The following is a 20,366-nucleotide window of genomic DNA, read 5'->3' as shown; positions in this document are numbered from 1 at the left end:
TAGGGATAGTGTCTTTACTGTACAAAAAAGGGGACAGGACTGACTTAAAAAATTGGAGACCAATCACGCTTTTAAATTTTGATGGTAAACTTTTTAGTAAGATTTTAGCGACACGCATGTCGACTGTTTTAGAGGACGTGATCCACCCGGATCAAGCTTCTGCTGTGCCCGGAAGAAAGATAACAGACAACCTAGTGCTGATTAGAGACGCCATCTGTTACGCGAGAGACAGAAATATTCGGCTAGTAGTCCTAAATTTAGATTTTGAAAAAGCATTTGATCGAGTCTCGCACCAGTACCTCTTCCAGGTACTGGAGAAAATGGGGTTTCCAGAGAGGTTTATAGCCTGGGTGGGACTGCTGTACAAGGGAATAGTCAGCAAAATTCTAATAAATGGGCATCTTTCCAAAGCTGTGAACATACACAGTGGTGTCCGTCAGGGATGTCCTTTATCTCCTCTTCTGTATGTGGCTTGCATTGAGCCACTGGCACAGATCTTGAGAAGGGACAAATGGATCAAAGGACTGGACGTTCCTGGGACGGGTGGACTGACGGCGACCTGTGCTTTATACATGGACGACGTAACTCTTTTAGCCACGGACCTTTTATCCATACGAAGAGCACTGGACTTGACTGACTGGTACGGTCGGGCCTCGGGCGCCAAACTCAATAGAAACAAGTCCGAGGCCCAGCTCTTCGGGCCGTGGGGAGACGCGGACACAGGAGGACTTGATTTGGTTTTTAAAGACAATGATTTTAAGATTTTAGGCGTTAAATTTGATAAAGACGGAGGTGGACGAGACAACTGGACTGACTTGCTAGGGAAAGCTAGGAAAAGACTGGGGTTTTGGGGACTAAGACAGTTGACAATTGAAGGTAAAATTTTAATTTTTAAATCTGTGATTTTACCTCTGATTTTACTTGTCTGTTCTGTTTTTAGCCCACCTCGGCGGTTCCTGGTGAGACTGGAGAGGGCGGTGTTTTATTTCCTGTGGGGGTCCAAGTGGGAGCGCCTGAAGAGGGAGACCATCAAGAAAAGGCCAGAGAACGGTGGAAAAGGCCTCCCAGACCCCCACCTGTTTTTAGGCAGCCGCTTCACCGCCCTGCACATTAGTTATGCCATGACCCCATCCAAAGAAAACAAGACGGCTGCAATGGTGCGATTTTGGATGGGGTCTTACCTAAGAACATTGAAAATTTTACCAGTAGACTTGAAAACCCCAGTGTCTTTTAACTTGCCTAAAGAGTACAGTTTTATAAAAAAATTTTTAAAGAAATATCTTTTAGAGAGTGAAGATGTCACCATTTTAACTAAACACAAGTCTCTCATTTCTGTTGTGCAGGACCGGGAACCGGTGAGTCCAGTTCCAGGCCTCACACTAGGTGAGGCCAAACAAGTTTGGAGGAACGCTGCTCACCCCGCTCTCCAGAACAGGCACAAGGATTTATCATGGATGGTGGCTCATGAGATCCTCCCGGTCAGGGCGGTTATGCACTCCAGAGGCATGGCCAAAAACCCCATCTGCCCTCGGTCCGGCTGCAATTCCCCGGAGACCGTCCACCACCTACTCTGGGAGTGCGGTGCTGCGCGGGACCTGTGGGCCAAGACCGGCCCCTTGTATTTCCCGTGCCTACCAGCAGGTGGGGCCCAGTTCGGGTACCAGCTCGCCATCCTTGGGGTGGGCCGGGGCTTGAAGGACATGACAGCACAGGAATTCACCTCGCTCTGGCTCACCCTCAACGTCATCAAGGATGCCATCTGGGCCACCAGAAACCTGCTGGTGGGGAAACGCGTTACGGTAACCCTCCATGCATGCGAGCTAAAGGTAACATCAATGCTGCAGGGGTACCGGACGACGATATTCGGACGGGGGGGCCGGGGCCGCACAGAGAGGGTCCCGGCAGGCACCGACCCTGGCTGCCCGTAGATGCACCCTCACCATTCTGGCTACGGGAACAGCGGGCCAGCGGGCCGGAGGAGAGGGGATCTCCGCTGAGCCTGTAAAGCAGCATCTCATGTCCCTGTTCTGGAGAGTGGGGTGAAGACCGACTTGATAAGGACTCACCCCCGGTCTTGCACAACAGATGTTTTTTTTTATTTGGTTTTTATCCTATAAATTGATTTTTATTGTGTTTTATTAATGAAATTGGTTTTATTAACATGCATATGAGGCTTGTTTGCTTTTTTAAATTTGTATTTTACTTTTGAAACCGATCGCACCTTTTAAACACACCTCAAATATGGACTTTTAAAAACAAGCAAAACACTGTGGTTTAATCAATTTTTTTTAACAATGATTGTTTCTTTCATTTTACCATGTGTATTTATTATATATTATATGGCTTGTTTTAATGTGTGCTTGAAAAAAAAAAAAAAATGTGTGTGAAAGTAAAAATGCAAATGGAAAAAATGTAAATGGTGACAATAAAACTTTTTCGAAAGAAAAATCTGTTCTTATCAGTTTAATATCTGATACGTCCCCCATCCGGGGACTACATATTAAATGGATTTTTAGATCACGGAGCTGGAGCCGGGGCTTGCTCCGTCCATTCCAAGCATCGGCCTGGTATTGCAGTGTCTCCAGGAACGGTGTGCTTTCCCTTTTTCGGGAATGCCATTTATTGTGACGAATAGCAGAGCAAGTAATGAGGTCTGCCTTTGCAGGTCCTGTGGTTTATTGCGGACTCACTTCTGAGGCACCCCCCTGAGGTGTTGGACTCTTCCACTAACGATGCTCCCACCTGAGGTCTCGGAGACTTTCACTGACGAGGTGATGTATCGAATTCGGTGTGTTTGGTTAAAGGGAGTCAACTAAAACCAGCGTTGGGAAGCAGTTTCCAGGCCAGTAATGGAAGTCGCCCATCCTTCCTTTGTTGGGGTTTACGGAGGGCTAACCGTTGGTGAGGATGGTAGAGACGCAAATTGTACCTCTGGCTGGCTGCTTGGGTCTTCATACTTACCTGGCAGGGGAGACACCATGATCAAGAAGGCGGTTCACCTAGGGCGAGGCTTGTCCATTGCACTACGGCCATGCTGACCCCTGCGAATTCCCCAAATGTGGGAATCTCGACTGCATAATTTATGGTAGTGGGGGACTGCGTTCGCGCTCTCCCTTGAATTAACTGGTGAAACAAAGCAGAAAGATCTATCTCAGTTACTTTTCAGTTTCAGAATGATGAGTCCTGCCACATGCTGGGTATGTGTTTTGAGCTCATGAAACAAAATCACTTACGCTCTTGAAATATCGGTCCCTGGTGTGTGGTTTAGTTCGAATTTTGCACAGACCTCACTTTGCAAGTCGATTGGATTGACTGCAGCCTAGCTGTAGCTGTCTCCATGTTTGTTTTTCGTTGTGCTTTTTCAAATCATATTAGTTTTTTTCCGCTTACAGCGCCACCTAGTGGCCTGTTGCAGCGCCCTTTTACACCTGACCGCTGACTGAGCCCCTGCACAGGTGTGCCGATTTGGGTGAAGGGATCTCACTCCTTCCTGGAGTTATAGCCATTTGAGCCACCTCGGCCACACCACCTTGGCACGTTTTGAGGTCCCCTCGCCAAGGTGAATGGACATTTCCACTTTTTTTGGATGATTATTGACAGTCAGACTCCAGAGAAGCATTCTGTGCTGATCTGGGTGGGACTGGGCCAAATACCTGCCGCTAGTTTGCAAAAGAAGGTTTTCGACAAAATCCCAAATACCCGAAAATTTTGTCAGAGCGACGAGCCAATCTGAGACCTGCATCTCGTTCGGCTCGAGCCAAGGATTCCGATGACATAAGGCACGTGGCTCTGCGACGAACCGTTTGGGAGTTACGAGCGATGCCGTACTCTCTGTCGCCGCAGAGCCAGCGTCAGGCCGATCGGGGCGAGGCCCGGTGACGTTGCAGACGGGGGAGGGTACTACCATCACACAGCGTTTCAGGTGTTTCCATCTTTGTTTGATGGTCCTTTTACATTTCAATTTTCTTATTTTTCCGCTTACAGCGCCACCTAGTGGCCTGTCGCAGCGCCCTTTTACACCTGACCGCTGACTGAGCCCCTGCACAGGTGTGCCGATTTGGGTGAAGGGATCTCACTCCTTCCTGGAGTTATAGCCATTTGAGCCACCTCGGCCACACCACCTTGGCACGTTTTGAGGTCCCCTCGCCAAGGTGAATGGAAATTTCCACTTTTTTTGGACGATTATTGACAGTCAGACTCCAGAGAAGCATTCTGTGCTGATCTGGGTGGGACTGGGCCAAATACCTGCCGCTAGTTTGCAAAAGAAGGTTTTCGACAAAATCCCAAATACCCGAAAATTTCGTCAGAGCGACGAGCCAATCTGAGACCTGCATCTCGTTCGGCTCGAGCCAAGGATTCCGATGACATAAGGCACGTGGCTCTGCGATGAACCGTTTGGGAGTTACGAGCGATGCCGTACTCTCTGTCGCCGCAGAGCCAGCGTCAGGCCGATCGGGGCGAGGCCCGGTGACGTTGCAGACGGGGGAGGGTACTACCATCACACAGCGTTTCAGGTGTTTCCATCTTTGTTTGATGGTCCTTTTACATTTCAATTTTCTTATTTTTCCGCTTACAGCGCCACCTAGTGGCCTGTCGCAGCGCCCTTTTACACCTGACCGCTGACTGAGCCCCTGCACAGGTGTGCCGATTTGGGTGAAGGGATCTCACTCCTTCCTGGAGTTATAGCCATTTGAGCCACCTCGGCCACACCACCTTGGCACGTTTTGAGGTCCCCTCGCCAAGGTGAATGGAAATTTCCACTTTTTTTGGACGATTATTGACAGTCAGACTCCAGAGAAGCATTCTGTGCTGATCTGGGTGGGACTGGGCCAAATACCTGCCGCTAGTTTGCAAAAGAAGGTTTTCGACAAAATCCCAAATACCCGAAAATTTCGTCAGAGCGACGAGCCAATCTGAGACCTGCATCTCGTTCGGCTCGAGCCAAGGATTCCGATGACATAAGGCACGTGGCTCTGCGACGAACCGTTTGGGAGTTACGAGCGATGCCGTACTCTCTGTCGCCGCAGAGCCAGCGTCAGGCCGATCGGGGCGAGGCCCGTTGACGTTGCAGACGGGGGAGGGTACTACCATCACACAGCGTTTCAGGTGTTTCCATCTTTGTTTGATGGTCCTTTTACATTTCAATTTTCTTATTTTTCCGCTTACAGCGCCACCTAGTGGCCTGTCGCAGCGCCCTTTTACACCTGACCGCTGACTGAGCCCCTGCACAGGTGTGCCGATTTGGGTGAAGGGATCTCACTCCTTCCTGGAGTTATAGCCATTTGAGCCACCTCGGCCACACCACCTTGGCACGTTTTGAGGTCCCCTCGCCAAGGTGAATGGAAATTTCCACTTTTTTTGGACGATTATTGACAGTCAGACTCCAGAGAAGCATTCTGTGCTGATCTGGGTGGGACTGGGCCAAATACCTGCCGCTAGTTTGCAAAAGAAGGTTTTCGAAAAAATCCAAAATACCCGAAAATTTCGTCAGAGCGACGAGCCAATCTGAGACCTGCATCTCGTTCGGCTCGAGCCAAGGATTCCGATGACATAAGGCACGTGGCTCTGCGACGAACCGTTTGGGAGTTACGAGCGATGCCGTACTCTCTGTCGCCGCAGAGCCAGCGTCAGGCCGATCGGGGCGAGGCCCGGTGACGTTGCAGACGGGGGAGGGTACTACCATCACACAGCGTTTCAGGTGTTTCCATCTTTGTTTGATGGTCCTTTTACATTTCAATTTTCTTATTTTTCCGCTTACAGCGCCACCTAGTGGCCTGTCGCAGCGCCCTTTTACACCTGACCGCTGACTGAGCCCCTGCACAGGTGTGCCGATTTGGGTGAAGGGATCTCACTCCTTCCTGGAGTTATAGCCATTTGAGCCACCTCGGCCACACCACCTTGGCACGTTTTGAGGTCCCCTCGCCAAGGTGAATGGAAATTTCCACTTTTTTTGGACGATTATTGACAGTCAGACTCCAGAGAAGCATTCTGTGCTGATCTGGGTGGGACTGGGCCAAATACCTGCCGCTAGTTTGCAAAAGAAGGTTTTCGACAAAATCCCAAATACCCGAAAATTTCGTCAGAGCGACGAGCCAATCTGAGACCTGCATCTCGTTCGGCTCGAGCCAAGGATTCCGATGACATAAGGCACGTGGCTCTGCGACGAACCGTTTGGGAGTTACGAGCGATGCCGTACTCTCTGTCGCCGCAGAGCCAGCGTCAGGCCGATCGGGGCGAGGCCCGGTGACGTTGCAGACGGGGGAGGGTACTACCATCACACAGCGTTTCAGGTGTTTCCATCTTTGTTTGATGGTCCTTTTACATTTCAATTTTCTTATTTTTCCGCTTACAGCGCCACCTAGTGGCCTGTCGCAGCGCCCTTTTACACCTGACCGCTGACTGAGCCCCTGCACAGGTGTGCCGATTTGGGTGAAGGGATCTCACTCCTTCCTGGAGTTATAGCCATTTGAGCCACCTCGGCCACACCACCTTGGCACGTTTTGAGGTCCCCTCGCCAAGGTGAATGGAAATTTCCACTTTTTTTGGACGATTATTGACAGTCAGACTCCAGAGAAGCATTCTGTGCTGATCTGGGTGGGACTGGGCCAAATACCTGCCGCTAGTTTGCAAAAGAAGGTTTTCGACAAAATCCCAAATACCCGAAAATTTCGTCAGAGCGACGAGCCAATCTGAGACCTGCATCTCGTTCGGCTCGAGCCAAGGATTCCGATGACATAAGGCACGTGGCTCTGCGACGAACCGTTTGGGAGTTACGAGCGATGCCGTACTCTCTGTCGCCGCAGAGCCAGCGTCAGGCCGATCGGGGCGAGGCCCGGTGACGTTGCAGACGGGGGAGGGTACTACCATCACACAGCGTTTCAGGTGTTTCCATCTTTGTTTGATGGTCCTTTTACATTTCAATTTTCTTATTTTTCCGCTTACAGCGCCACCTAGTGGCCTGTCGCAGCGCCCTTTTACACCTGACCGCTGACTGAGCCCCTGCACAGGTGTGCCGATTTGGGTGAAGGGATCTCACTCCTTCCTGGAGTTATAGCCATTTGAGCCACCTCGGCCACACCACCTTGGCACGTTTTGAGGTCCCCTCGCCAAGGTGAATGGAAATTTCCACTTTTTTTGGATGATTATTGACAGTCAGACTCCAGAGAAGCATTCTGTGCTGATCTGGGTGGGACTGGGCCAAATACCTGCCGCTAGTTTGCAAAAGAAGGTTTTCGACAAAATCCCAAAATACCCGAAAATTTCGTCAGAGCGACGAGCCAATCTGAGACCTGCATCTCGTTCGGCTCGAGCCAAGGATTCCGATGACATAAGGCACGTGGCTCTGCGACGAACCGTTTGGGAGTTACGAGCGATGCCGTACTCTCTGTCGCCGCAGAGCCAGCGTCAGGCCGATCGGGGCGAGGCCCGGTGACGTTGCAGACGGGGGAGGGTACTACCATCACACAGCGTTTCAGGTGTTTCCATCTTTGTTTGATGGTCCTTTTACATTTCAATTTTCTTATTTTTCCGCTTACAGCGCCACCTAGTGGCCTGTCGCAGCGCCCTTTTACACCTGACCGCTGACTGAGCCCCTGCACAGGTGTGCCGATTTGGGTGAAGGGATCTCACTCCTTCCTGGAGTTATAGCCATTTGAGCCACCTCGGCCACACCACCTTGGCACGTTTTGAGGTCCCCTCGCCAAGGTGAATGGAAATTTCCACTTTTTTTGGACGATTATTGACAGTCAGACTCCAGAGAAGCATTCTGTGCTGATCTGGGTGGGACTGGGCCAAATACCTGCCGCTAGTTTGCAAAAGAAGGTTTTCGACAAAATCCCAAATACCCGAAAATTTCGTCAGAGCGACGAGCCAATCTGAGACCTGCATCTCGTTCGGCTCGAGCCAAGGATTCCGATGACATAAGGCACGTGGCTCTGCGACGAACCGTTTGGGAGTTACGAGCGATGCCGTACTCTCTGTCGCCGCAGAGCCAGCGTCAGGCCGATCGGGGCGAGGCCCGGTGACGTTGCAGACGGGGGAGGGTACTACCATCACACAGCGTTTCAGGTGTTTCCATCTTTGTTTGATGGTCCTTTTACATTTCAATTTTCTTATTTTTCCGCTTACAGCGCCACCTAGTGGCCTGTCGCAGCGCCCTTTTACACCTGACCGCTGACTGAGCCCCTGCACAGGTGTGCCGATTTGGGTGAAGGGATCTCACTCCTTCCTGGAGTTATAGCCATTTGAGCCACCTCGGCCACACCACCTTGGCACGTTTTGAGGTCCCTTCGCCAAGGTGAATGGAAATTTCCACTTTTTTTGGACGATTATTGACAGTCAGACTCCAGAGAAGCATTCTGTGCTGATCTGGGTGGGACTGGGCCAAATACCTGCCGCTAGTTTGCAAAAGAAGGTTTTCGACAAAATCCCAAATACCCGAAAATTTCGTCAGAGCGACGAGCCAATCTGAGACCTGCATCTCGTTCGGCTCGAGCCAAGGATTCCGATGACATAAGGCACGTGGCTCTGCGACGAACCGTTTGGGAGTTACGAGCGATGCCGTACTCTCTGTCGCCGCAGAGCCAGCGTCAGGCCGATCGGGGCGAGGCCCGGTGACGTTGCAGACGGGGGAGGGTACTACCATCACACAGCTTTTCAGGTCTCCCAGACTTACCAAAGCCGAGATGGGCATCGTCGTGTCCGGCTTCTTCCCCGCTGCATCAAATCAACATCGCTTCTCGGCCTTTTGGCTAAGATCAAGTGTAGTATCTGTTCTTATCATAAATGTAAGAAGTGTAAGGTCCACCTTGCGAGCACAGAGCATTTTATCCCTTTTAAAGTCTTTTAAGTCAGATTTGTTTTTACTGCAAGAGTGTGCTCTGCCCTTTTTAAGTAACCACAGGAAGTTGGAGGAGATGTGGACCATGGGGCCCTCAATATGGAGTGGCTCTAACTTCAACAAGAATGATGGTGTCGCTATTTTAATAAAAAATTCAAACATCACGGTGAAGGATAGCACTGTGGTGAGGGAAGGGCGGGCTCTTTTAGCAAACCTGACTTTTTTAGGGAGAGATTTTAAGGTTCTTAACGTGTATGGTTTTACAGAAAAAAATGACAGGTATGAGCTTTTAGAAGACCTGCAGCCCCACATGTTAGGCAGGGCTCCCCTAATAGTAGCAGGGGATTTTAACTGTGTTTTATCAAAAACAGATAGGAAGAGAGTAGGAGAAGATTTTAAGGTCGATAAGACATCGGTTTTATTACAAAATTTAGTCAAGGATTTTAAGTTAGTTGACTGTTTTAAACAACTGCATCAAAGAGAGGAGGGCTTCACCTGGTTCAGTGGTGATGGCGCCAGAGCCTCTCGAATTGACTATGTTTTTACAAGGGACTGCCCGCCAACCGATGCAACATTGACCCCTCTCTTTTTTTCTGATCACATGATGCTGTCTTGCACCCTTTCACTTTCCCCGGGTGTGACGGTAGGAGGAGGGATGTGGAAGCTGAACTGTTCCCTATTGGTGGATGAAGAAGTGGTTAGAGAATATAGGGAGCAGTTCAGCCAATGGCAGACCCTCCAAGACTTTTATGAGACACGTGCACAGTGGTGGGAAATGGTAAAGGACCGGACAAGACAGTTTTTTAGGAAGGTAGGGAAAGATAAAAAGAATAGGGAAAAGAGATGCATGATGGGGTTGCAAAAAAGATTACAAAGATATTTTAATCTTTTAAATAATGGTTTTGATTTTAGCCAAGAAATAACAGATGTAAAAAAAGAAATGTCAGTTTTATCTCGTATCCAAAGTAAAGGTGTTATTTTAAGAAGCAAAGAAAGAGAAATAGAGGAAGGTGAAAAGTGTACAAGTTACTTTTTTAAAAAGATAATAACAAGGGGAGGGGCAATAACCAGGGTTAAGGTAGGAGGGAGGGATGCAAACACAACAGAAGAGATTTTAAAAAATGTAGAGGGATTTTATGAGGATTTGTATTGTAAAAAAGATGTACACGACGATACGGCAAGGGAAGTTTTAAATTTTTTAGTCAAGAATGTTAATGGCCAAAATAAGTTTTTATCCCAAGATTTTAATATTTTAGAATTACATAAAGCTCTTAAAGGTTTTAAAAAGGGGAAGTCCCCAGGAGCAGATGGACTTCCCCTAGAGTTTTATCTTACTTTTTGGGATATTTTAGCACATGAATTATTGGCTGTTTTTAACAACTTTGAGACTCTTGACAGACTACCCGACAGTTTTAGGATAGGGATAGTGTCTTTACTGTACAAAAAAGGGGACAGGACTGACTTAAAAAATTGGAGACCAATCACGCTTTTAAATTTCGATGGTAAACTTTTTAGTAAGATTTTAGCGACACGCATGTCGACTGTTTTAGAGGACGTGATCCACCCGGATCAAGCTTGTGCTGTGCCCGGAAGAAAGATAACAGACAACCTAGTGCTGATTAGAGACGCCATCTGTTACGCGAGAGACAGAAATATTCGGCTAGTAGTCCTAAATTTAGATTTTGAAAAAGCATTTGATCGAGTCTCGCACCAGTACCTCTTCCAGGTACTGGATAAAATGGGGTTTCCAGAGAGGTTTATAGCCTGGGTGGGACTGCTGTACAAGGGAATAGTCAGCAAAATTCTAATAAATGGGCATCTTTCCAAAGCTGTGAACATACACAGTGGTGTCCGTCAGGGATGTCCTTTATCTCCTCTCCTGTATGTGGCTTGCATCGAGCCACTGGCACAGATCTTGAGAAGGGACAAATGGATCAAAGGACTGGACGTTCCTGGGACGGGTGGACTGACGGCGACCTGTGCTTTATACATGGACGACGTAACTCTTTTAGCCACGGACCTTTTATCCATACGAAGAGCACTGGACTTGACTGACTGGTACGGTCGGGCCTCGGGCGCCAAACTCAATAGAAACAAGTCCGAGGCCCAGCTCTTCGGGCCGTGGGGAGACGTGGACACAGGAGGACTTGATTTGGTTTTTAAAGACAATGATTTTAAGATTTTAGGCGTTAAATTTGATAAAGACGGAGGTGGACGAGACAACTGGACTGACTTGCTAGGGAAAGCTAGGAAAAGACTGGGGTTTTGGGGACTAAGACAGTTGACAATTGAAGGTAAAATTTTAATTTTTAAATCTGTGATTTTACCTCTGATTTTACTTGTCTGTTCTGTTTTTAGCCCCCCTCGGCGGTTCCTGGTGAGACTGGAGAGGGCGGTGTTTTATTTCCTGTGGGGGTCCAAGTGGGAGCGCCTGAAGAGGGAGACCATCAAGAAAAGGCCAGAGAACGGTGGAAAAGGCCTCCCAGACCCCCACCTGTTTTTAGGCAGCCGCTTCACCGCCCTGCACATTAGTTATGCCATGACCCCATCCAAAGAAAACAAGACTGCTGCAATGGTGCGATTTTGGATGGGGTCTTACCTAAGAACATTGAAAATTTTACCAGTAGACTTGAAAACCCCAGTGTCTTTTAACTTGCCTAAAGAGTACAGTTTTATAAAAATTTTTTTAAAGAAATATCTTTTAGAGAGTGAAGATGTCACCATTTTAACTAAACACAAGTCTCTCATTTCTGTTGTGCAGGACCGGGAACCGGTGAGTCCAGTTCCAGGCCTCACACTAGGTGAGGCCAAACAAGTTTGGAGGAACGCTGCTCACCCCGCTCTCCAGAACAGGCACAAGGATTTATCATGGATGGTGGCTCATGAGATCCTCCCGGTCAGGGCGGTTATGCACTCCAGAGGCATGGCCAAAAACCCCATCTGCCCTCGGTCCGGCTGCAATTCCCCGGAGACCGTCCACCACCTACTCTGGGAGTGCGGTGCTGCGCGGGACCTGTGGGCCAAGACCGGCCCCTTGTATTTCCCGTGCCTACCAGCAGGTGGGGCCCAGTTCGGGTACCAGCTCGCCATCCTTGGGGTGGGCCGGGGCTTGAAGGACATGACAGCACAGGAATTCACCTCGCTCTGGCTCACCCTCAACGTCATCAAGGATGCCATCTGGGCCACCAGAAACCTGCTGGTGGGGAAACGCGTTACGGTAACCCTCCATGCATGCGAGCTAAAGGTAACATCAATGCTGCAGGGGTACCGGACGACGAAATTCGGACGGGGGGGCTGGGGCCGCACAGAGAGGGTCCCGGCAGGCACCGACCCTGGCTGCCCGTAGATGCACCCTCACCATTCTGGCTACGGGAACAGCGGGCCAGCGGGCCGGAGGAGAGGGGATCTCCGCTGAGCCTGTAAAGCAGCATCTCATGTCCCTGTTCTGGAGAGTGGGGTGAAGACCGACTTGATAAGGACTCACCCCCGGTCTTGCACAACAGATGTTTCTTTTTTTTATTTGGTTTTTATCCTATAAATTGGTTTTTATTGTGTTTTATTAATGAAATTGGTTTTATTAACATGCATATGAGGCTTGTTTGCTTTTTTAAATTTGTATTTTACTTTTGAAACCGATCGCACCTTTTAAACACACCTCAAATATGGACTTTTAAAAACAAGCAAAACACTGTGGTTTAATCAATTTTTTTTTTTACAATGATTGTTTCTTTCATTTTACCATGTGTATTTATTATATATTATATGGCTTGTTTTAATGTGTGCTTGAAAAAAAAAATGTGTGTGAAAGTAAAAATGCAAATGGAAAAAATGTAAATGGTGTCAATAAAACTTTTTCGAAAGAAAAAATCTGTTCTTATCAGTTTAATATCTGATACGTCCCCCATCCGGGGACTACATATTAAATGGATTTTTAGATCACGGAGCTGGAGCCGGGGCTTGCTCCGTCCATTCCACGCATCGGCCTGGTATTGCAGTGTCTCCAGGAACGGTGTGCTTTCCCGTTTTCGGGAATGCCATTTATTGTGACGAATAGCAGTGCAAGTAATGAGGTCTGCCTTTGCAGGTCCTGTGGTTTATTGCGGACTCTCTTCTGAGGCACCCCCCTGAGGTGTTGGACTCTTCCACTAACGATGCTCCCACCTGAGGTCTCGGAGTCTTTCACTGACGAGGTGATGTATCGAATTCGGTGTGTTTGGTTAAAGGGAGTCAACTAAAACCAGCGTTGGGAAGCAGTTTCCAGGCCAGTAATGGAAGTCGCCCATCCTTCCTTTGTTGGGGTTTACGGAGGGCTAACCGTTGTTGAGGATGGTAGAGACGCAAATTGTACCTCTGGCTGGCCGCCTGGGTCTTCATACTTACCTGGCAGGGGAGACACCATGATCAAGAAGGCGGTTCACCCAGGGCGAGGCTTGTCCATTGCACTACGGCCATGCTGACCCCTGCGAATTCCCCAAATGTGGGAATCTCGACTGCATAATTTATGGTAGTGGGGGACTGCGTTCGCGCTCTCCCCTGAATTAACTGGTGAAACAAAGCAGAAAGATCTATCTCAGTTACTCTTTAGTTTCAGAATGATGAGCCCTGCCACATGCTGGGTATGTGTTTTGAGCTCATGAAACAAAATCACTTACGCTCTTGAAATATCGGTCCCTGGTGTGTGGTTTAGTTCGAATTTTGCACAGACCTCACTTTGCAAGTCGATTGGATTGACTGCAGCCTAGCTGTAGCTGTCTCCATGTTTGTTTTTCGTTGTGCTTTTTCAAATCATATTAGTTCTTTTCCACTTACAGCGCCACCTAGTGGCCTGTCGCAGCGCCCTTTTACACCTGACCGCTGACTGAGCCCCTGCACAGGTGTGCCGATTTGGGTGAAGGGATCTCACTCCTTCCTGGAGTTATAGCCATTTGAGCCACCTCGGCCACACCTCCTTGGCACGTTTTGAGGTCCCCTCGCCAAGGTAAATGGAAATTTCCACTTTTTTTGGATGATTATTGACAGTCAGACTCCAGAGAAGCATTCTGTGCTGATCTGGGTGGGACTGGGCCAAATACCTGCCGCTAGTTTGCAAAAGAAGGTTTTCGACAAAATCCCAAATACCCGAAAATTTCGTCAAGCGACGAGCCAATCTGAGAACTGCATCTCGTTCGGCTCGAGCCAAGGATTCCGATGACATAAGGCACGTGGCTCTGCGACGAACCGTTTGGGAGTTACGAGCGATGCCGTACTCTCTGTCGCCGCAGAGCCAGCGTCAGGCCGATCGGGGCGAGGCCCGGTGACGTTGCAGACGGGGGAGGGTACTACCATCACACAGCGTTTCAGGTGTTTCCATCTTTGTTTGATGGTCCTTTTACATTTCAATTTTCTTATTTTTCCGCTTACAGCACCACCTAGTGGCCTGTCGCAGCGCCCTTTTACACCTGACCGCTGACTGAGCCCCTGCACAGGTGTGCCGATTTGGGTGAAGGGATCTCACTCCTTCCTGGAGTTATAGCCATTTGAGCCACCTCGGCCACACCACCTTGGCACGTTTTGAGGTCCCCTCGCCAAGGTGAATGGAAGTTTCCACTTTTTTTGGATGATTATTGACAGTCAGACTCCAGAGAAGCATTCTGTGCTGATCTGGGTGGGACTTGGCCAAATACCTGCCGCTAGTTTGCAAAAGAAGGTTTTCGACAAAATCCCAAATACCCGAAAATTTCGTCAGAGCGACGAGCCAATCTGAGAACTGCATCTCGTTCGGCTCGAGCCAAGGATTCCGATGACATAAGGCACGTGGCTCTGCGACGAACCGTTTGGGAGTTACGAGCGATGCCGTACTCTCTGTCGCCGCAGAGCCAGCGTCAGGCCGATCGGGGCGAGGCCCGGTGACGTTGCAGACGGGGGAGGGTACTACCATCACACAGCGTTTCAGGTGTTTCCATCTTTGTTTGATGGTCCTTTTACATTTCAATTTTCTTATTTTTCCGCTTACAGCGCCACCTAGTGGCCTGTCGCAGCGCCCTTTTACACCTGACCGCTGACTGAGCCCCTGCACAGGTGTGCCGATTTGGGTGAAGGGATCTCACTCCTTCCTGGAGTTATAGCCATTTGAGCCACCTCGGCCACACCACCTTGGCACATTTTGAGGTCCCCTCGCCAAGGTGAATGGAAATTTCCACTTTTTTTGGATGATTATTGACAGTCAGACTCCAGAGAAGCATTCTGTGCTGATCTGGGTGGGACTGGGCCAAATACCTGCCGCTAGTTTGCAAAAGAAGGTTTTCGACAAAATCCCAAATACCCGAAAATTTCGTCAGAGCGACGAGCCAATCTGAGACCTGCATCTCGTTCGGCTCGAGCCAAGGATTCCGATGACATAAGGCACGTGGCTCTGCGACGAACCGTTTGGGAGTTACGAGCGATGCCGTACTCTCTGTCGCCGCAGAGCCAGCGTCAGGCCGATCGGGGCGAGGCCCGGTGACGTTGCAGACGGGGGAGGGTACTACCATCACACAGCGTTTCAGGTGTTTCCATCTTTGTTTGATGGTCCTTTTACATTTCAATTTTCTTATTTTTCCGCTTACAGCGCCACCTAGTGGCCTGTCGCAGCGCCCTTTTACACCTGACCGCTGACTGAGCCCCTGCACAGGTGTGCCGATTTGGGTGAAGGGATCTCACTCCTTCCTGGAGTTATAGCCATTTGAGCCACCTCGGCCACACCACCTTGGCACGTTTTGAGGTCCCCTCGCCAAGGTGAATGGAAATTTCCACTTTTTTTGGATGATTATTGACAGTCAGACTCCAGAGAAGCATTCTGTGCTGATCTGGGTGGGACTGGGCCAAATACCTGCCGCTAGTTTGCAAAAGAAGGTTTTCGACAAAATCCCAAATACCCGAAAATTTCCTCAGAGCGACGAGCCAATCTGAGACCTGCATCTCGTTCGGCTCGAGCCAAGGATTCCGATGACATAAGGCACGTGGCTCTGCGACGAACCGTTTGGGAGTTACGAGCGATGCCGTACTCTCTGTCGCCGCAGAGCCAGCGTCAGGCCGATCGGGGCGAGGCCCGGTGACGTTGCAGATGGGGGAGGGTACTACCATCACACAGCGTTTCAGGTGTTTCCATCTTTGTTTGATGGTCCTTTTACATTTCAATTTTCTTATTTTTCCGCTTACAGCGCCACCTAGTGGCCTGTCGCAGCGCCCTTTTACACCTGACCGCTGACTGAGCCCCTGCACAGGTGTGCCGATTTGGGTGAAGGGATCTCACTCCTTCCTGGAGTTATAGCCATTTGAGCCACCTCGGCCACACCACCTTGGCACATTTTGAGGTCCCCTCGCCAAGGTGAATGGAAATTTCCACTTTTTTTGGATGATTATTGACAGTCAGACTCCAGAGAAGCATTCTGTGCTGATCTGGGTGGGACTGGGCCAAATACCTGCCGCTAGTTTGCAAAAGAAGGTTTTCGACAAAATCCCAAATACCCGAAAGTTTCGTCAGAGCGACGAGCCAATCTGAGACCTGCATCTCGTTCGGCTCGAGCCAAGGATTCCGATGACATAAGGCACGTGGCTCTGCGACGAACCGTTTGGGAGTTACGAGCGATGCCGTACTCTCTGTCGCCGCAGAGCCAGCGTCAGGCCGATCGGGGCGAGGCCCGGTGACGTTGCAGACGGGGGAGGGTACTACCATCACACAGCGTTTCAGGTGTTTCCATCTTTGTTTGATGGTCCTTTTACATTTCATTTTTCTTATTTTTCCGCTTACAGCGCCACCTAGTGGCCTGTCGCAGCGCCCTTTTACACCTGACCGCTGACTGAGCCCCTGCACAGGTGTGCCGATTTGGGTGAAGGGATCTCACTCCTTCCTGGAGTTATAGCCATTTGAGCCACCTCGGCCACACCACCTTGGCACGTTTTGAGGTCCCCTCGCCAAGGTGAATGGAAATTTCCACTTTTTTTGGATGATTATTGACAGTCAGACTCCAGAGAAGCATTCTGTGCTGATCTGGGTGGGACTGGGCCAAATACCTGCCGCTAGTTTGCAAAAGAAGGTTTTCGACAAAATCCCAAATACCCGAAAATTTCGTCAGAGCGACGAGCCAATCTGAGAACTGCATCTCGTTCGGCTCGAGCCAAGGATTCCGATGACATAAGGCACGTGGCTCTGCGACGAACCGTTTGGGAGTTACGAGCGATGCCGTACTCTCTGTCGCCGCAGAGCCAGCGTCAGGCCGATCGGGGCGAGGCCCGGTGACGTTGCAGACGGGGGAGGGTACTACCATCACACAGCGTTTCAGGTGTTTCCATCTTTGTTTGATGGTCCTTTTACATTTCAATTTTCTTATTTTTCCGCTTACAGTGCCACCTAGTGGCCTGTCGCAGCGCCCTTTTACACCTGACCGCTGACTGAGCCCCTGCACAGGTGTGCCGATTTGGGTGAAGGGATCTCACTCCTTCCTGGAGTTATAGCCATTTGAGCCACCTCGGCCACACCACCTTGGCACGTTTTGAGGTCTCCTCGCCAAGGTAAATGGAAATTTCCACTTTTTTTGGATGATTATTGACAGTCAGACTCCAGAGAAGCATTCTGTGCTGATCTGGGTGGGACTGGGCCAAATACCTGCCGCTAGTTTGCAAAAGAAGGTTTTCGACAAAATCCCAAATAACCGAAAATTTCGTCAGAGCGACGAGCCAATCTGAGACCTGCATCTCGTTCGGCTCGAGCCAAGGATTCCGATGACATAAGGCACGTGGCTCTGCGACGAACCGTTTGGGAGTTACGAGCGATGCCGTACTCTCTGTCGCCGCAGAGCCAGCGTCAGGCCGATCGGGGCGAGGCCCGGTGACGTTGCAGACGGGGGAGGGTACTACATCACACAGCGTTTCAGGTGTTTCCATCTTTGTTTGATGGTCCTTTTACATTTCAATTTTCTTATTTTTCCGCTTACAGCGCCACCTAGTGGCCTGTCGCAGCGCCCTTTTACACCTGACCGCTGACTGAGCCCCTGCACAGGTGTGCCGATTTGGGTGAAGGGATCTCACTCCTTCCTGGAGTTATAGCCATTTGAGCCACCTCGGCCACACCACCTTGGCACGTTTTGAGGTCCCCTCGCCAAGGTGAATGGAAATTTCCACTTTTTTTGGATGATTATTGACAGTCAGACTCCAGAGAAGCATTCTGTGCTGATCTGGGTGGGACTGGGCCAAATACCTGCCGCTAGTTTGCAAAAGAAGGTTTTCGACAAAATCCCAAATACCCGAAAATTTCGTCAGAGCGACGAGCCAATCTGAGACCTGCATCTCGTTCGGCTCGAGCCAAGGATTCCGATGACATAAGGCACGTGGCTCTGCGACGAACCGTTTGGGAGTTACGAGCGATGCCGTACTCTCTGTCGCCGCAGAGCCAGCGTCAGGCCGATCGGGGCGAGGCCCGGTGACGTTGCAGACGGGGGAGGGTACTACCATCACACAGCGTTTCAGGTCTCCCAGACTTACCAAAGCCGAGATGGGCATCGTCGTGTCCGGCTTCTTCCCCGCTGCATCAAATCAACATCGCTTCTCGGCCTTTTGGCTAAGATCAAGTGTAGTATCTGTTCTTATCAGTTTAATATCTGATACGTCCCCCATCCGGGGACTACATATTAAATGGATTTTTAGATCACGGAGCTGGAGCCGGGGCTTGCTCCGTCCATTCCACGCATCGGCCTGGTATTGCAGTGTCTCCAGGAACGGTGTGCTTTCCCGTTTTCGGGAATGCCATTTATTGTGACGAATAGCAGTGCAAGTAATGAGGTCTGCCTTTGCAGGTCCTGTGGTTTATTGCGGACTCTCTTCTGAGGCACCCCCCTGAGGTGTTGGACTCTTCCACTAATGATGCTCCCACCTGAGGTCTCGGAGTCTTTCACTGACGAGGTGATGTATCGAATTCGGTGTGTTTGGTTAAAGGGAGTCAACTAAAACCAGCGTTGGGAAGCAGTTTCCAGGCCAGTAATGGAAGTCGCCCATCCTTCCTTTGTTGGGGTTTACGGAGGGCTAACCGTTGGTGAGGATGGTAGAGACGCAAATTGTACCTCTGGCTGGCCGCCTGGGTCTTCATACTTACCTGGCAGGGGAGACACCATGATCAAGAAGGCGGTTCACCCAGGGCGAGGCTTGTCCATTGCACTACGGCCATGCTGACCCCTGCGAATTCCCCAAATGTGGGAATCTCGACTGCATAATTTATGGTAGTGGGGGACTGCGTTCGCGCTCTCCCCTGAATTAACTGGTGAAACAAAGCAGAAAGATCTATCTCAGTTACTCTTTAGTTTCAGAATGATGAGCCCTGCCACATGCTGGGTATGTGTTTTGAGCTCATGAAACAAAATCACTTAAGCTCTTGAAATATCGGTCCCTGGTGTGTGGTTTAGTTCGAATTTTGCACAGACCTCACTTTGCAAGTCGATTGGATTGACTGCAGCCTAGCTGTAGCTGTCTCCATGTTTGTTTTTCGTTGTGCTTTTTCAAATCATATTAGGTCTTTTCCGCTTACAGCGCCACCTAGTGGCCTGTCGCAGCGCCCTTTTACACCTGACCGCTGACTGAGCCCCTGCACAGGTGTGCCGATTTGGGTGAAGGGATCTCACTCCTTCCTGGAGTTATAGCCATTTGAGCCACCTCGGCCACACCACCTTGGCACGTTTTGAGGTCCCCTCGCCAAGGTAAATGGAAATTTCCACTTTTTTTGGATGATTATTGACAGTCAGACTCCAGAGAAGCATTCTGTGCTGATCTGGGTGGGACTGGGCCAAATACCTGCCGCTAGTTTGCAAAAGAAGGTTTTCGACAAAATCCCAAATACCCGAAAATTTCGTCAGAGCGACGAGCCAATCTGAGACCTGCATCTCGTTCGGCTCGAGCCAAGGATTCCGATGACATAAGGCACGTGGCTCTGCGACGAACCATTTGGGAGTTACGAGCGATGCCGTACTCTCTGTCGCCGCAGAGCCAGCGTCAGGCCGATCGGGGCGAGGCCCGGTGACGTTGCAGACGGGGGAGGGTACTACCATCACACAGCGTTTCAGGTGTTTCCATCTTTGTTTGATGGTCCTTTTACATTTCAATTTTCTTATTTTTCCGCTTACAGCGCCACCTAGTGGCCTGTCGCAGCGCCCTTTTACACCTGAACGCTGACTGAGCCCCTGCACAGGTGTGCCGATTTGGGTGAAGGGATCTCACTCCTTCCTGGAGTTATAGCCATTTGAGCCACCTCGGCCACACCACCTTGGCACGTTTTGAGGTCCCCTCGCCAAGGTGAATGGAAATTTCCACTTTTTTTGGATGATTATTGACAGTCAGACTCCAGAGAAGCATTCTGTGCTGATCTGGGTGGGACTGGGCCAAATACCTGCCGCTAGTTTGCAAAAGAAGGTTTTCGACAAAATCCCAAATACCCGAAAATTTCGTCAGAGCGACGAGCCAATCTGAGACCTGCATCTCGTTCGGCTCGAGCCAAGGATTCCGATGACATAAGGCACGTGGCTTT

General features: G+C 49.9%; 4 non-coding genes and 3 pseudogenes across 4 annotated transcripts; all 7 read left to right on the top strand.

Annotated features, from left to right (window-relative positions):
- Window positions 1-2,427: 2,427 nt before the first annotated feature.
- On the top strand, window positions 2,428-2,601 carry LOC132118822 (U2 spliceosomal RNA; annotated as a pseudogene).
- Window positions 2,602-2,953: 352 nt separating this feature from the next.
- Window positions 2,954-3,117, top strand: LOC132118723 (U1 spliceosomal RNA). Its single transcript, XR_009425951.1, has one exon. It is a non-coding gene; the product is annotated as a U1 spliceosomal RNA (small nuclear RNA).
- Window positions 3,118-8,730: 5,613 nt separating this feature from the next.
- LOC132118867 (U2 spliceosomal RNA) lies at window positions 8,731-8,901 on the top strand (annotated as a pseudogene).
- Window positions 8,902-12,684: 3,783 nt separating this feature from the next.
- Window positions 12,685-12,859, top strand: LOC132118823 (U2 spliceosomal RNA; annotated as a pseudogene).
- Window positions 12,860-13,211: 352 nt separating this feature from the next.
- LOC132118894 (U1 spliceosomal RNA) lies at window positions 13,212-13,375 on the top strand. Its single transcript, XR_009426061.1, has one exon. It is a non-coding gene; the product is annotated as a U1 spliceosomal RNA (small nuclear RNA).
- A 5,018-nt stretch (window positions 13,376-18,393) lies between these two features.
- Window positions 18,394-18,584, top strand: LOC132118775 (U2 spliceosomal RNA). Its single transcript, XR_009425997.1, has one exon. It is a non-coding gene; the product is annotated as a U2 spliceosomal RNA (small nuclear RNA).
- Window positions 18,585-18,936: 352 nt separating this feature from the next.
- Window positions 18,937-19,100, top strand: LOC132118893 (U1 spliceosomal RNA). The gene has a single exon (XR_009426060.1). It is a non-coding gene; the product is annotated as a U1 spliceosomal RNA (small nuclear RNA).
- Window positions 19,101-20,366: the final 1,266 nt, after the last annotated feature.

The sequence above is a fragment of the Carassius carassius genome, chromosome 37 (genome assembly GCF_963082965.1).
Source record: "Carassius carassius chromosome 37, fCarCar2.1, whole genome shotgun sequence".
Taxonomy (NCBI): Eukaryota; Metazoa; Chordata; class Actinopteri; order Cypriniformes; family Cyprinidae; genus Carassius; species Carassius carassius.
Note: the sequence above shows the minus strand (reverse complement) of the source record. Positions and strands in the feature narration are given on the sequence as shown.